This window comes from Meles meles, chromosome 1, assembly GCF_922984935.1.
Source record: "Meles meles chromosome 1, mMelMel3.1 paternal haplotype, whole genome shotgun sequence".
NCBI lineage: Eukaryota > Metazoa > Chordata > Mammalia > Carnivora > Mustelidae > Meles > Meles meles.
Genome location: NC_060066.1, coordinates 127285211 through 127299874, shown reverse-complemented (window position 1 = coordinate 127299874; position 14664 = coordinate 127285211). Strand labels below are relative to the sequence as shown.

The 14664-nt window shown below is 37.6% G+C and overlaps 1 pseudogene; it reads left to right on the top strand.

The window, feature by feature from the left end:
* The first annotated feature begins 6740 nt into the window (after positions 1-6740).
* On the top strand, positions 6741-8973 carry LOC123953042 (annotated as a pseudogene).
* Positions 8974-14664: the final 5691 nt, after the last annotated feature.

Sequence of the window (14664 nt, the reverse complement as noted above, 5' to 3'; positions counted from 1 at the left end):
CCCCTTTCTCCACATCCTCTCCAGAACAAGAACCATATGATACTCTCCATAGATGCTGAAAAAGCATTTGACAAAGTACAGCATCCCTTCCTGATCAAAACTCTTCAAAGTGTAGGGATAGAGGGCACATACCTCAATATTATCAAAGCCATCTATGAAAAACCCACTGCAAATATCATTCTCAATGGAGAAAAACTGAAAGCTTTTCCATTAAGGTCAGGAACACGGCAGGGATGTCCATTATCACCACTGCTATTCAACATAGTATTAGAAGTCCTAGCCTCAGCAATCAGACAACAAAAAGAAATTAAAGGCATCCAAATTGGTAAAGAAGAAGTCAAACTATCACTCTTCGCAGATGATATGATACTATATGTGGAAAACCCAAAAGACTCCACTCCAAAACTGCTAGAACTTGTACAGGAATTCAGTAAAGTGTCAGGATATAAAATCAATGCACAGAAATCAGTTGCATTTCTGTACACCAACAACAAGACTGAAGAAAGAGAAATTAAGGAGTCAATCCCATTCACAATTGTACCCAAAACTATAAGATACCTAGGAATAAACCTAACCAAAGAGACTAAGAATCTATACACAGAAAATTATAAAGTACTCATGAAAGAAATTGAGGAAGACACAAAAAAATGGAAAAATGTTCCATGCTCCTGGATTGGAAGAATAAATATTGTGAAAATGTCTATGCTACCTAAAGCAATCTACACATTTAATGCAATCCCTATCAAAATACCATCCATTTTTTTCAAAGAAATGGAACAAATAATCCTCAAATTTATATGGAACCAGAAAAGACCTCGAATAGCCAAAGGAATATTGAAGAACAAAGCCAAAGTTGGTGGCATCACAATTCCGGACTTCAAGCTCTATTACAAAGCTGTCATCATCAAGACAGCATGGTACTGGCACAAAAACAGACACATAGACCAGTGGAACAGAATAGAGAGCCCAGAAATCGACCCTCAACTCTATGGTCAACTCATCTTCGACAAAGCAGGAAAGAATGTCCAATGGAAAAAAGACAGCCTCTTCAATAAATGGTGCTGGGAAAATTGGACAGCCACATGCAGAAAAATGAAATTGGACCACTTCCTTACACCACACACGAAAATAGACTCCAAATGGATGAAGGACCTCAATGTGAGAAAGGAATCCATCAAAATCCTTGAGGAGAACGCAGGCAGCAACCTCTTCGACCTCAGCCGCAGCAACATCTTCCTAGGAACAACGGCAAAGGCAAGGGAAGCAAGGGCAAAAATGAACTATTGGGATTTCATCAAGATCAAAAGCTTTTGCACAGCAAAGGAAACAGTTAACAAAACCAAAAGACAGCTGACAGAATGGGAGAAGATATTTGCAAACGACATATCAGATAAAGGGCTAGTATCCAAAATCTATAAGGAACTTAGCAAACTCAACATCCAAAGAACAAACAATCCAATCAAGAAATGGGCAGAGGACATGAACAGACATTTCTGCAAAGAAGACATCCAGATGGCCAACAGACACATGAAAAAGTGCTCCACGTCACTCAGAATCCCAGTTTTTAACCTATTGTTTTTAAAAAACAATTGGTTTAAATTAACCATATAGTGACTATAGTCTGCATTAGTTATTCTCAACTACACTAAAGCACCCATGTGTGTCTTGACAATAAACAAAGCTAATTAAGGGTCAGAGCCATTCTGGAACAACCTGTGTGCCATGTATTCCCCACCCATGATCCAGTATGGAAGGAAACATTTGAGACCTCAATTTGTACCCTTCCTCCTAAGTGATTTCAGAAGAGACAATCAGGATAACTTGTAATTTGCTTCATATCCTTGTTTGTTTCACCAAGAGAGGAAGACGATCTGTGTCCATACCAGACTCCAGAAAGGAGACAGAAACCACACCAATTATTTGCAAAATGGAAATTCAATATGAAGGATTGTTAACCAGATACAATGTTTTAATGAGATAATTGAAAAGGTGAAAAGAGAAAAGAAAGGTAGCAATTATAGAAAGAGTTATTAACCCTGGAGCGGGGGGGAACAAAGAGAAGGATTTGTGATTGTTCTTGGTAATTTAGATCAATTTCTTCATCTCTAAAATTAGACTGTTGGACTAAATTGTGTCTAATATCCTATAGCTAATATTCCCCACAATCTGTGCCTTTAAATTCTGTGGTTCTATAAACATGCTCAATTAACCCTTGTATGGCAAAATAGCTAGGGTTGTGTTTATATTTCAGTTAAAAAAAATAAGTGCTTGTATATTAGGATAATGTTATCCGCTGTACAGAGTAAACCCCAAATTAAAATGACCCACCCATCACTGAACCTTATTTCTTGTTCACTTAAAAGCCATAAAAAGATGACCCTGATTATTGGGAGATTCTCTTCTATTTAGTGATTTAGGGACACAGGGACCAAAGTCCTTCCATCTATGGGTTCCCTATTCCACCAATCATTATGCTCATCTAAATCACAACGGAAGGAGAGAGAATACATAGTGTTTACACATTGGAAGTTTTTATGGTCATGCCTTGAAATGGTGCTCATACTTTCCACTCACATTCTATTGGTGAGAAATCAGTCACTGTCAAGTCCAGTTGGAAGTAAGGTAGGAATATTTAGTCCTGCTATCTCCCCAGTAGGAAAAGAAAGATGTTTGGTAATGAGCTAAGAATCTCTGCCACAGGTTGCCTTATGAAAAATAACTAAAGAAGCAACATTTTGGAGTCTAAACATCCCAATATGAGCTGCTTAATTAATCCACATTTTATTTTTTAAACCATATTCAAATTGCTTTTATTTTTCAATAAATTGATTATTATCCTTTTTAATAACTTTCTTTAGAAGTCAACACTTCACTTAAAAATAAAATACTACATATTAATTTTGTCTTTTATACCAAAACAAAATGCCCTTTTTTAGTACTAAGTTACCACAATATGCTGAAATATTCTATTTATATGTTCATGTCTCCCATTGCTATTATTTATTTATTTATAGTGCATGGCAGGGAGGGCCAGAGGAAGAGGGAGAAAGAGAATCTTAAGCAGGCTCCATAGTTTGTGCAGACAGACAAGAAGCTCAATCTCAGGACACTGAGATCAAGATCTGAGCTAAGATCAAGAGTCAGATGCTTAACCAAGTGAGGTACCCAGGCACCCCATCTTCTACTGCAATTTAAACCATTCTGTGAAGGAACATTATCTTTTTCATCTTATCTATCCTTAGCATCAAAAGGGAACAATGAAACCACTTAAACTGTTAAAAAAAGAAATGACCTCAAATGAAAATGAAGTACATGTTTTCATTTCTACATTTTATTGCAAAGGTGTCTTTTTTTAAGACATCTAAATATGTAAGTAGTTACCTGTAACTTAGTTACATGTGAGATGTAAGATGCCTTAAAAAAATTCAGATGTTTAAGATGCCTTTAATAATGCTATTAAAGGTTTTTGTTGTTGTCATTTTGTTTCTTTTTGAGTTTTTTTGTTTGTTTTGTTTTGTTTTGTTTTTATGAGCAGCATTAAATTAAGTAGTCTTGGAAGCTACTGCAGAAGAAAAACAGGACTGTGAATACACTTGTAGAAAATGTGCTCTTTCCCTAACCAAAACTGGAACCCAGCACCAGAATTCATATAATACTTTCCCTCAGTCTCATACCCCATTGTGATGGCTGGTTTTATGTATCAACTTGACCAAGCTAAGGGATACTGAGATAGCTAGTAAAACATTATTTCTGTGTGTACCTGTGAGAGTTTTTCTGGAAGAGATTAGCTTTGAATTGGTGAACTGAGTAAAGTAGATGGTCCTCCCCAATATGGGTATGTATTACCCTAATTTTTGAGGATCTGAATAGAACAAAAAGGCAAATTCCCTTTCTCTGAGCTGAGACATCCAATATCCTTCTTCCCTGGGACATTGGTGCTTCTAGTTCTCAGGCTCTTGGACACAGACTGGGATTTATGCTCCCTTGATTCTCAGGCCTCCAGACAGACTTGGACTGAAGTAAAGCTACTGACTCTCCTGGTTCTCCAATTTATAGACTGAGGACAGTGGGACCTCTTGGTCTCCACCATTGCATAAGCCAATTCCTATAATAAGTTTATATATATATATATATATATATATATATATATATATATATAATTTCTAAGTTCTCTTTCTTTGGAGAACCCTCAGTAATACATCCATCCTTGGTGTGAAAAAGAATTAACTCTCAGGAGTTACAAATGGTTTCACTAAAACTCATAAATTTCATTAACAGAGATGAAGAATCATACCTAGTAGGTTTGTTCCTTCCCAAATAGGGATCAAAAGTAAACCCACTAATAAATGTTTCTAAGACCTCAACTTTACCCCCTTGTCTAGGGTCAAAGGAAGATCTGGAGTTCCACTTCCAATGAAGGTGAGTTAATGAGTTGCCAGAATTAGCAGCCAACAAGCTCTGACCCTTGAAAAACAGGATAGACCATGGAACCATGGATTTCTCTTTAGGAGAATAGTAGGGAGTGCCTGTTGCAGGCTAAGGTGGTAAAAGTGAAGTACAGAGGCTTGAAAGATGGTTTTTCTCTATGAGCTTTACAGACTTGAGCAGAAAACTATTTTTTTTGCCTCATTTTTTTTTTTATCCGTAAGATGAGAAGTTTGGACTATATGAATTCTAAGTATCTTCAGTTCTAAATGCTAATAAGCATGGTGGTTAAGAGCTTTTGCTCTGGAGAGAGAAGACCTGAAGCTGAATATTGACTCTGACTCTGTAAGCGTGGGTTAGTGATTTAATCTCTCTAAATCTTAATGCCCTTATTAACAAAATGGAAATAATTGTAGCATTTTCCTTAAAGGTTAGCATACTGCCTCACCTATAAAAATAGTTGAATGAAATGTAGTTCTTAAAATTTCTATTACTGGATATCAATCTCTCCAAAAGTAATACTTTTTAAATACCTCAATTATGTAAAATTTGAAAATCAATAGGATTGTTATGAGAGTTAAAGGAGACAACACATATGGAATGATTCTGTATAAAATAAAGAATAGACACTGTTACTGATTGCAAAGTATTTTTCCTTCAAGAAAATGACCTTCCTTAGTAACTGTAACTTTAATCATCACTTTCTACTCATCCCATATATATGTTATGTATGATGGGGGGTTCATAAAGATCCAATCTAACAGTCTGATTCAAAACAATGAAATATTTTTTTTCTTTACCAGATTCAGAAATGAGGAAAATTTGGGAGATACAAATGAATTAGAGTCTTTCATTCATAAAAGTGAATATTTAGATGCTAAAATATATGTCTTGGAAATAACAAGAAACACTGTAAAACAGAGAAAATCTGAGTGGCCTTTTGGCCCTTTTAGGATAAGTAACACTTTTAGAGTTGTACATTTTTAGCAATGCTACAATGAAGTTGGGTGGGGGGAGGGAGGGGATGTGGTAGTTACCCCTACAAAAAAAGAGAAGAAAAGGGTAAGACAAGCGTTTGTGGGAAAGGTAAAAATGAGATTGGTTGACCAGTGCTGCACATACAAATGGATAGGGGAGAATAAGTTTATGTCAATGTTGTTTCTTACTTAGAATTAAATATGTGGTTCACCAAAACTTTATCTCTGAAATACTAAACTTGAAACTTTTAGTTTTCTTATGGCCACATCACAATAAATATTCACCAAACAGGAAATTAAAAAGAGATCTTCTGTATGAATTGAACCGTACTTTCTAATCCCTGTTTTTGATAACCAGATGTATCTAATTTTGTTGAAGGTACCAGGTACTCTGAAGTTAGATTTCACAGGAAGTTGAGATTTTCCTTTCTTTCTTGAACTCAGTGAAATTCTTCAGCAATGTAAATCCCTTTGAAGTCAGGTCGATATGCCGATATTGAATCAAATTTTGTGAACTTCAAAGCCTAACTCTGTTGTGGAGGATATCCTGGTGAGGTTAGATATTGCAAAAAGAAATGAGAATATAACTTGAACATTTTAACGAACTTGGTTTCTAAAGTAGTATTTGAAGTTTCTTATTTTGTGAATATTCATCTTTTTTTATATACTTAAAATATTTAATACTATAATATTGTTACTATAATATTCCAAAATTTTACTTTATACTTTTTTATACCATAGAAGTCTGATAAACTTACTTTAGATGGGAATTTTACTTTCCTTTTATTGTACATGAAGGAGTTGTGGGAAGAACATAGAATTTAGAATCTTAGACGTTTCATGAAGACCTCAGCTATACCCTTGGGTCAGTTGCATTCAAAAATTAATTTTAAAAATTTATATTATATAGTTTTTTATAAGCATGTGTAACAATGTATGTGTAAATGTTTAATATTCAATTGCAATACATTTAAAGCATTTAAGTAAAGTTGATTTCTTTTTTTCCCCATGAAACATTGAACATTTTCAGGACCATGAATGCTGAGATTAAATCATTTGATTCTTCACTCAAAGTGATGAATATGTGGGCAACGTCTCCCTGTTGTGTTAGAATGAGTTATTGCCATATTAAAATGCTATTATAGAGTCTTTTTAAAACATATCAAAAGCAATTACCAAAAAAATGGCATTAAGCCTTCCAATACCACTTGAGAGCGAACACTAATTATTTAATTAAATGACCAAATCCATTCTTTATCAAATAGGTGTTGAAAATCACTCTTTATTAGGCACTATATTCACTTAAAAAAAATACAACTTTTCCTGTGGTGATTAACCATGGTGGATGTGAATATTCTGAACCCCAAGGCCAAGGGGGCCCAAGTCCAGGGGGCACTGGCAATCAACATCAGTGCAGCCCAGGAGCTGTAGGACCTCCTGAGGACCAACCTCGAGCCTAAGGACACCATGAAGATGCTTGTTTCTGGGGCTGGAGACATCAAGCTTACTAAAGATGGTAATGTGCCCTTCACGAAATGCAAATTCAACACCTGATAGTCACCTTAAAACCAAAGTAACAACAGCCCAGCATGGCATAACTGGTGATTGTACCACTTCCAATGTCCTAGTCATCGGAGAGTTGCTGAAACAGGCTCTCTACATTCCTAAGGTCTTCATCCCGGAATAATAACAAGGATTTGAAGCTGCAAAGGAAAAGACACTTTAGTTTTGGGAACAAATCAAAGTAAGCAAAGAAATGGACAGGGAAGTACTTATAGTTGTGGCCAGAACGTTTCTCTGTACTAAAGTGCATGCTGAACTCGCTGATGTGTTTGGTTTTTCGTTTGTTTCTTTGCTTGCTTGTTTTTGCTGATGTCTTAACATGGCTGTAGTAACCTCCATTTTTGCCATTTAAAAACAAGATGAACCGGGTGCCTGGGTGGCTCAGTGGTTTAAGCCTCTGCCTTCGGCTCAGATCATGATCTCAGGGTCCTGGGATCAAGCCCCACATGGGCTCTCTGCTCTGCAGGGAGCCTGCTTCTTCCTCTCTCTGCCTGCCTCTCTGCCTACTTGTGACCTCTCTCTCTGTCAAATAAATAAATAAAATATTTAAAAAAAAAAAACAAAACAAGATGACCTCTCCATGGCTGAAGTCATGGAGATGAAACATAACTCTGAAACTGATACAAGCCTCATCAGAGGTCTTGTTTGGGACCATGCAGCACAACATCCTGATATGAAAAAAAAGGAGTAGAAGATGCACACATCCTCACATGTAATATGTCATTAGAATATGAGAAAACTGGAAGTTAATTCTGGCTTTTTTTTAAGAAAGTGAATGAGAGAGAGAGAAACTCGTAAAAGCTGAAAGAAAATTCATTGAGCATAGAGTTAAAAAAATAATAGAACTGAAAATCAAAGTCTGTGGTGATTCAGATAAAGGATTTGTTGTTATTAGTCAAGAGGGAATTGACCCGTTTTCCTTTAATGCTCTTGCAGAAAAAGGCATAGTAGTTCTGAGTAGAGCTAAAGGAAGAAATATGGATAGGCTGACTCTTGCTTGTGGTGGAGTAGCTCTTAATTTTGATGATCTAAATCCTAATGGGGACATGCAGGAGTTCTTTATATTGGGAGAAGAGAAATTCACCTTTATTGAGCAATGTAACAATCCTCACTCTGTCAAATTTGTTCCAAGCACCAAATAAGCACACACTCACTCAAATAAAAGATGCAATAAAAGGGGCACCCCAGTGTCTCAGTCAGTTAAGAGTCTGACTCTTGATTTTGGCTCAAATGTGATCTTGGGGCCCTGAGATCAAGCCCGGAGTCTAGCTTCATGTTCAGTGGGAAGTCTGCTTAGAATTCTCTTTCTCCCTCTGCCCCTCTCCTTGCTTGCTCACTCCTCTCTCTCTCTAAAATAAATAAATATATATTTTTTAAAAGATGCAATAAGAGATGGCTTGAGGCTGTCAAAAACGCTATTGATGAATGCTGTGTAGTTCCAGGTGCTGGGACATCAGAGAAGACTTGATTAACTATAAGCTCCGTGTAAAGGACAGGGCAGAACTTGGGGTTCAAGCATTTGCTGAAGCAATGCTCATCATTCCCAAGGTTTTTTCTCAGAAGTCTGGCTTTGACCTTTAGGAAATGCTAACGTTCAAGTAGAACAATCAGAATCAGGTCAGCTTGTGGGTGTGGACTTGAACACAGGTGAACAAATGGTAGCAGCAGAAGTTGGCATGTGGGGTAATTATTGTGTCAAGGAATAGCTTCTTCTTTTTTTTTTTTTTTAAAGATTTTATTTATTTATTTGACAGAGAGAGATCACAAGTAGGCAGAGAGACAGGCAGAGTGAGAGAGGGAAGCAGGCTCCCTGCTGAGCAGAGAGCCCGATGTGGGGCTCGATCCCAGGACCCTGAGATCATGACCTGAGCCGAAGGCAGTGGCTTAATCCACTGAGCCACCCAGGTGCCCCAAGGAATAGCTTCTTCACTCCTGTGTTATGATTGCTGTCAATGTTCTCTGAGTTGATGAGATCATAGGAGCTGAAATGTCTTCTCGAAAAGGTTGAAGTTTCCCTTGTATATGTAAATCATGAAGACTCTACAGAATTATCCTAAGAATATAGTTATGGAATTTTTGTCCAAGCTTCAAATAAGTTTCAGAAGATTTTTTTTCCATATAAAAAAAAAAAAAAGAGAACACTGATATACACATTCTGAAGTTCTGAAATTATAATTCACTATTTTTAAAAATTACAGTACTGTGTACACACATTAAGCAGTCTGTTTTTACACAATGGACAGAATGGCTTGTTTTAGCTTCAGTGATAAAAAAAAATGTTAGATAAGTATGTTACCTACCTTGTTATTAAAGTTCCTTGAAAAACAAACAAACCAAAATAAATAAATAAATAAATAAATAAATAAATAAACAAAATAAATACTTCTGTCCTTATGGAGCTTATATTTTATAACATTTATATATGTAAATATATATTACATATGTAAATTATGTATATTATGGTAATACATAAAATTAAATATATAACTATAAATATAAAATCATTTTATTATAATTTATTTTAAGTAAATCATATAATGGTTAGAAGTGTTATAGAAGAAAAGAAAACAGAGCAGAATTAGGTGTTTTAGCAGTAGAGGGAGTCCTTTGAATATAGGTTGACTTTTACACAAATTAGTAGGTTGTCCTTAGTGAGCATATGATATATGAGCCAAGACTTGAAGCTGATAGAACAAGTACTGAGAAAAACTGGGGAAGTTTTTTCAGTACATCTGAAACAGAGGCAGTGACACTGGGGAGGATCTAAGGCAAGAAGGGGTCACTTCATGTGTTTGATTGAGCATGGTTTGCTGGGAACAAGGAGGAGAATACTAGGAGATGAGAAGGTGGGGCTAAGTATATGTGGCCAATAAAGCTATTTTAGAACTTTTATTTATATTGTGAGTGAATTAGCGAGGGCCATGGGTGAGATTTGTGGGGAAGATGGGATTGTTTGGGATCCTATTTTGAAAGGACAGCTCTGACTGGGGAGTTGAGAATAGATACCAGAAGGACAGGAATGAAGAGGGAGACCAAAGAGAAGGCAACTGCCATCAGCAGATGGAGAGGTGACAGGGGCTCCTGTGTGGGTGCCAGCAGTGTAGGAGGGGAAAGTGGTCAGGGGCAGATCTCACTTTGAAAGTTGAACCAGCAGGGTTTCATGGGTGGGGGAGAGGGTGTTATATGTGGGGCATAAGAGGAATTGAGGGGGTCACAGATGACCTGTAAATTTTTCTTTCTTCCATGGTGACATGACCTAAGTACATTTAAAAGACAGACATATTGGTACTAACTTTAGGTAGGCAGTCATCACAATTCTCATGGTTTGGTCTGGCCTGTCATTGCATTTCTGGGATCATAGAGTATTAATCAAACTATGAGAAAAAGCTTCAGGGTTCCTATCTTCAGATATAACTTAGCACAAGTATAGCTTCTAATAGCTCAAGTTGAATGAAATTCTGCCAGCAAATTCAAAGGAAATATTATCCCCCAGTTTTTCCTTTTTTTTTTTTTAGCCCTAATAGTTTGTTTTTAATAAAATGGATGTTTTAAAGAAAGAATTAAATGTATTTGAAAAAAGTGAATTGCTATGAGAGTGAGGTTTTAGGTCATTTTAATATAATTGAAATTGTCTTTTAAAAGGCACTGTATAGAATGAGTGAAATAAAATATCAAAAACAATTACTTTTGGAGTCAGTTAACACTAAAACCAGGATCTTACAAATTAGCCAAAGTAATTTAGTTTATAGTGGGTGAAGGAGTGGTTAAAATTGTTTTTATAGTTAGAAAGATTTTGGTTAAGGGGCGCCTGGGTAGCTCAGTGGGTTGAGCCGCTGCCTTCAGCTCGGGTCATGATCTCGGGGTCCTGGGATCGAGTCCCGCGTCGGGCTCTCTGCTCCGCGGAGAGCCTGCTTCCCTTCCTCTCTCTCTGCCTGCCTCTCTTGTGATTTCTCTCTGTCAAATAAATAAATCTTTAAAAAAAAAAGATTTTGGTTAAAACACAAATATTCAATATACTTAGCTGTTTTTAGCTTCTTTTTCTTCTCAACAAATGACATGATAACAATCACCTTATAGAATTGGCATATGGTGATGAATGTAAGTAATTTCAATAAAATTGCTTGTAATTATCTGTAACATACATATAAATCACTTAGCACAATATTTAAATATCCAGAATGTGGACACCTCCACAGCCAGCATTCCTTTTCCTTATAAAATTAAATTCTGATTTTCTTTTGGAAGGAAACCTCTTTACCATTGAATAGGACCTGTTGGGACTGTAGTCAGGAACTGTGTCAATTAGTCCTGCTCAGCTGCTATAAAAAATAAACACAAGCTTCTGTGCAGCAAAGGAAACAGTCAACAAAACAAAGGGGCAACCCACAGAATGGGAGAAGATGACACTATGACACTATAGAAGATGACACAAATGACACTATAGACAAAGGTCTGATATCCAAGATCTATAAAGAACTCCTCACTCAACTCAAACTCAACACACACAAAACAGATAATCACGTCAAAAAATGGTCAGAAGTCATGAGCAGACACTTCTCCAAAGAAGACATACAAATGGCTTATAGACATATGAAAAAAATGTTCATCATCATTAGCCATCAGGGACATTCAAATCAGAACCACATTGAGATACCACTTTACACCAATTAGAATGGCCAAAATTAACAAGACAGCAAACAACATGTGCTGGAGAGGATGTGGAGAAAGGGGAACCCTCTTACACTGAGAATGCAAGTTGGTGCAGCCACTTTGGAGAACAGTGTGGAGATTCCTTAAGAAATTAAAAATAGAGCTTCCCTATGACCCTGCTATTGCACTACTGGGTATTTACCCCAAAGATACAGATGTAGTAAAAAGAAGGGCCATCTGTACCCCAATGTTCATAGCAGCTATGGCCACAGTCTTCAAACTGTGGAAAGAACCAAGATGCCCTTCAACGGACAAATGGATAAAGAAGATATGGTGCAGGAGAGGGAGTCAAGATGGCGGGGAAGTAGGAGGAGGCACCATTTCAACCTGTACCCTAAAGTGAGCTGATTACCTACCAAAGAACTCCGACCACCCATGAAATCAGCCTGAGATCAGAATTATACACATCTGGATCTCTACAGGAGCAGAAGACGCCAGTGGCAGGTAAAGCAGACTGGGAGCATCAGACTGATATCGGAAGATAAAAAAAGGGGGAGGGAGCCTCCAGAGGTGACCAATTGGAAAGTAATACCCCAACACAAGAGTGCCCTGCGTCTGGGGACCAGTATTAACTTGGAGTCTGGTTGAAAGCACTCAAAAAACAAAGAGCAAAGGATCACGGGGGGTAATAGTGGGAACCTGGGCAGTTAGGGTCAGGGACCTAAGTCCCCGGACCCAGGACAGCCTCCCCTGGCGCTGAGCCAGAGAGAGTGCTGTGGAGAAATCAGGTCTCCGTCCCTGAGTCACCAGTGCGCCTGAACGCCAGCCCGCCCGAGAACGAGTGGGGTCTGGCTCCCGTGAGGGGCTGGGAGCCTGGCCAGACGGCAATCCTGAAACGCATGCGTCCCACACCCTCCCTTGGGATAGGTGCTCATAGGCCCTAGCCTGGAGCTCCGGCATCCGGAAAAACCAGACATTCCCAGCCCAGGACAGCGGGAAAATCTCAGTGTGCGATCTCTGCTCGGAACCTCTCTGGCGGTCTGGAGCTCAGTTTCCTCAGAGTTCACCCCATTGAGGGGAGCAGGAGGACCTAACTCAGGGAACATCATTGTCTGAAAACCCACATGGCAGGCCCCTCCCCCAGAAAACCAACCAGGAAGGAAGAAAAAAAAAAAAAAAAAAAGACTACAAGAGAACAACCACCACTACTTCATAAATACAACTTTTATTTTTAACTCTTTACCAATATTCTGGTTCTTTTTTTTATACATGCAGATAATTTTTTAACCTATTTACCACCACACTGAGATGTCCAGTACATCAAATTCTTTAATAACCTTCTAACCTGAACTTATTGGTACTTACACCCGTGTTTTGCTTTTGCTTTTCTATTTTTTTAATTCTTTTTTTAATTTTAACTTAGTTTAGTCTAGTTTATTCTTTTTTAATTTTTATTTTCTACTATACATATAGAGTTAAACTTCAAGGTAATCGCCTTTCCCCAATCAATGCTACCCCTATAGGCAAACCAGTTTCTAATCCCCCTGTAACTTAGGAAAGTTGAGTCCCTTAACAAAAACATCAAAATACATTCAGGAAGAATCAAAATAACCTTCTGCACCCACACTGAGAATTTATAACCACTCTCCCAATTTTTCCTTCTGTCAGTGTTTCTGTGAATTTGTGTTTGTCCTGATAATATATAAACCTTATACTTGGGTTTTTTTCTGATGAGGTTCTTCCCTTTTTTTTTTTTTTTTTGCTTATATATATTTTTTATTATTTCTCTTGTCATATACTTTTATCAGTCTTTTTGTTTGTCTGTTTTTGTTTGTATACTTCATAAATCTTACCTTGTGGACCATTTGGGCTGAGCCTTCTCTTTTATCTTCCCTTTTTTTCCTATCTCTCTCTCTCTCTCTTTTTTTTTCTTTCCCCTTTTTTTTCTTTCTTCTTCTCTATTTCTCTTTCTTTTCTTTTTTCTCTCATTTGGGTGGGGAATCCTGATTGCACAGAAGCGTTCTAGGGTGCACATTGACTGCACCACAATCGATAAGTCCAGCTGCATCTGTTCAGTCATCTCTTACCAAAATGACTAGGAGAAGGAATACCCAACAGAGGAAAAATACAGAGGATAGGTCTTCTGCAACAGAGCTAATGGCTAACGACATAGACAATATGTTAGAAAAGGAATTCAGACTAACAATTATCCAGGCAATAGCTAGGTTGGAGAAAGCCATGGATGACCAAACAGAATTGATTAGGGCAGAACTGAAAGCCATCAGGGATGATGTTCACAATGTTAGAGCAGAACTGAAAGCCACCAGGGATGATGTTCAAAAGGCTCTCAATGAGCTCCAATCTAATCTAAATTCTCTAAAAGCTAGGGTAACTGAGACAGAAGATAGAATTAGTGATCTGGAGGACAAACAGATAGAGAGAAAGGATCAGGAGGAAGCCTGGAACAAACAGCTCAGAAGCCACGAAAACAGAATCAGGGAAATAAACGATGCCATGAAACATTCCCATGTCAGAATTATTGGAATCCCTGAAGGGGAGGAAAAAGAAAGAAGTCTAGAAGATATAGTGGAAGAAGTTGTCTATGAAAATTTTCCCAATCTCACGAATGGAAACAACGTTCATGTACTAGAGGCAGAGAGATTTCCTCCCAAGATTTTAGATTCTCGAAAGTCCTCACAACACCTTATAGTTAGAATGAGGAATTATGTTTCAAGAGAGACCCTCTTAAAAGCAGCTAGGACAAAGAAGCTCCTTACATACAGAGGAAAGCCCATTAGAATAACGTCAGACCTTTCCACAGAGACCTGGCAAGCCAGGAAGGGCTGGCAAAATATATTCAGAGTACTAAATGAGAAGAACATGCAAACAAGAATACTCTATCCAGCAAGACTGACATTTAAAATGGATGGAGAGATAAAGAGTTTCCAAGACCGGCAAGGCTTAAAAGACTATGCAACCACCAAGCCGACACTGCAGGAAATATTAAGGGGGGGTCCTCTAAAAGAGAAAAAATCCTAAGAATATCATT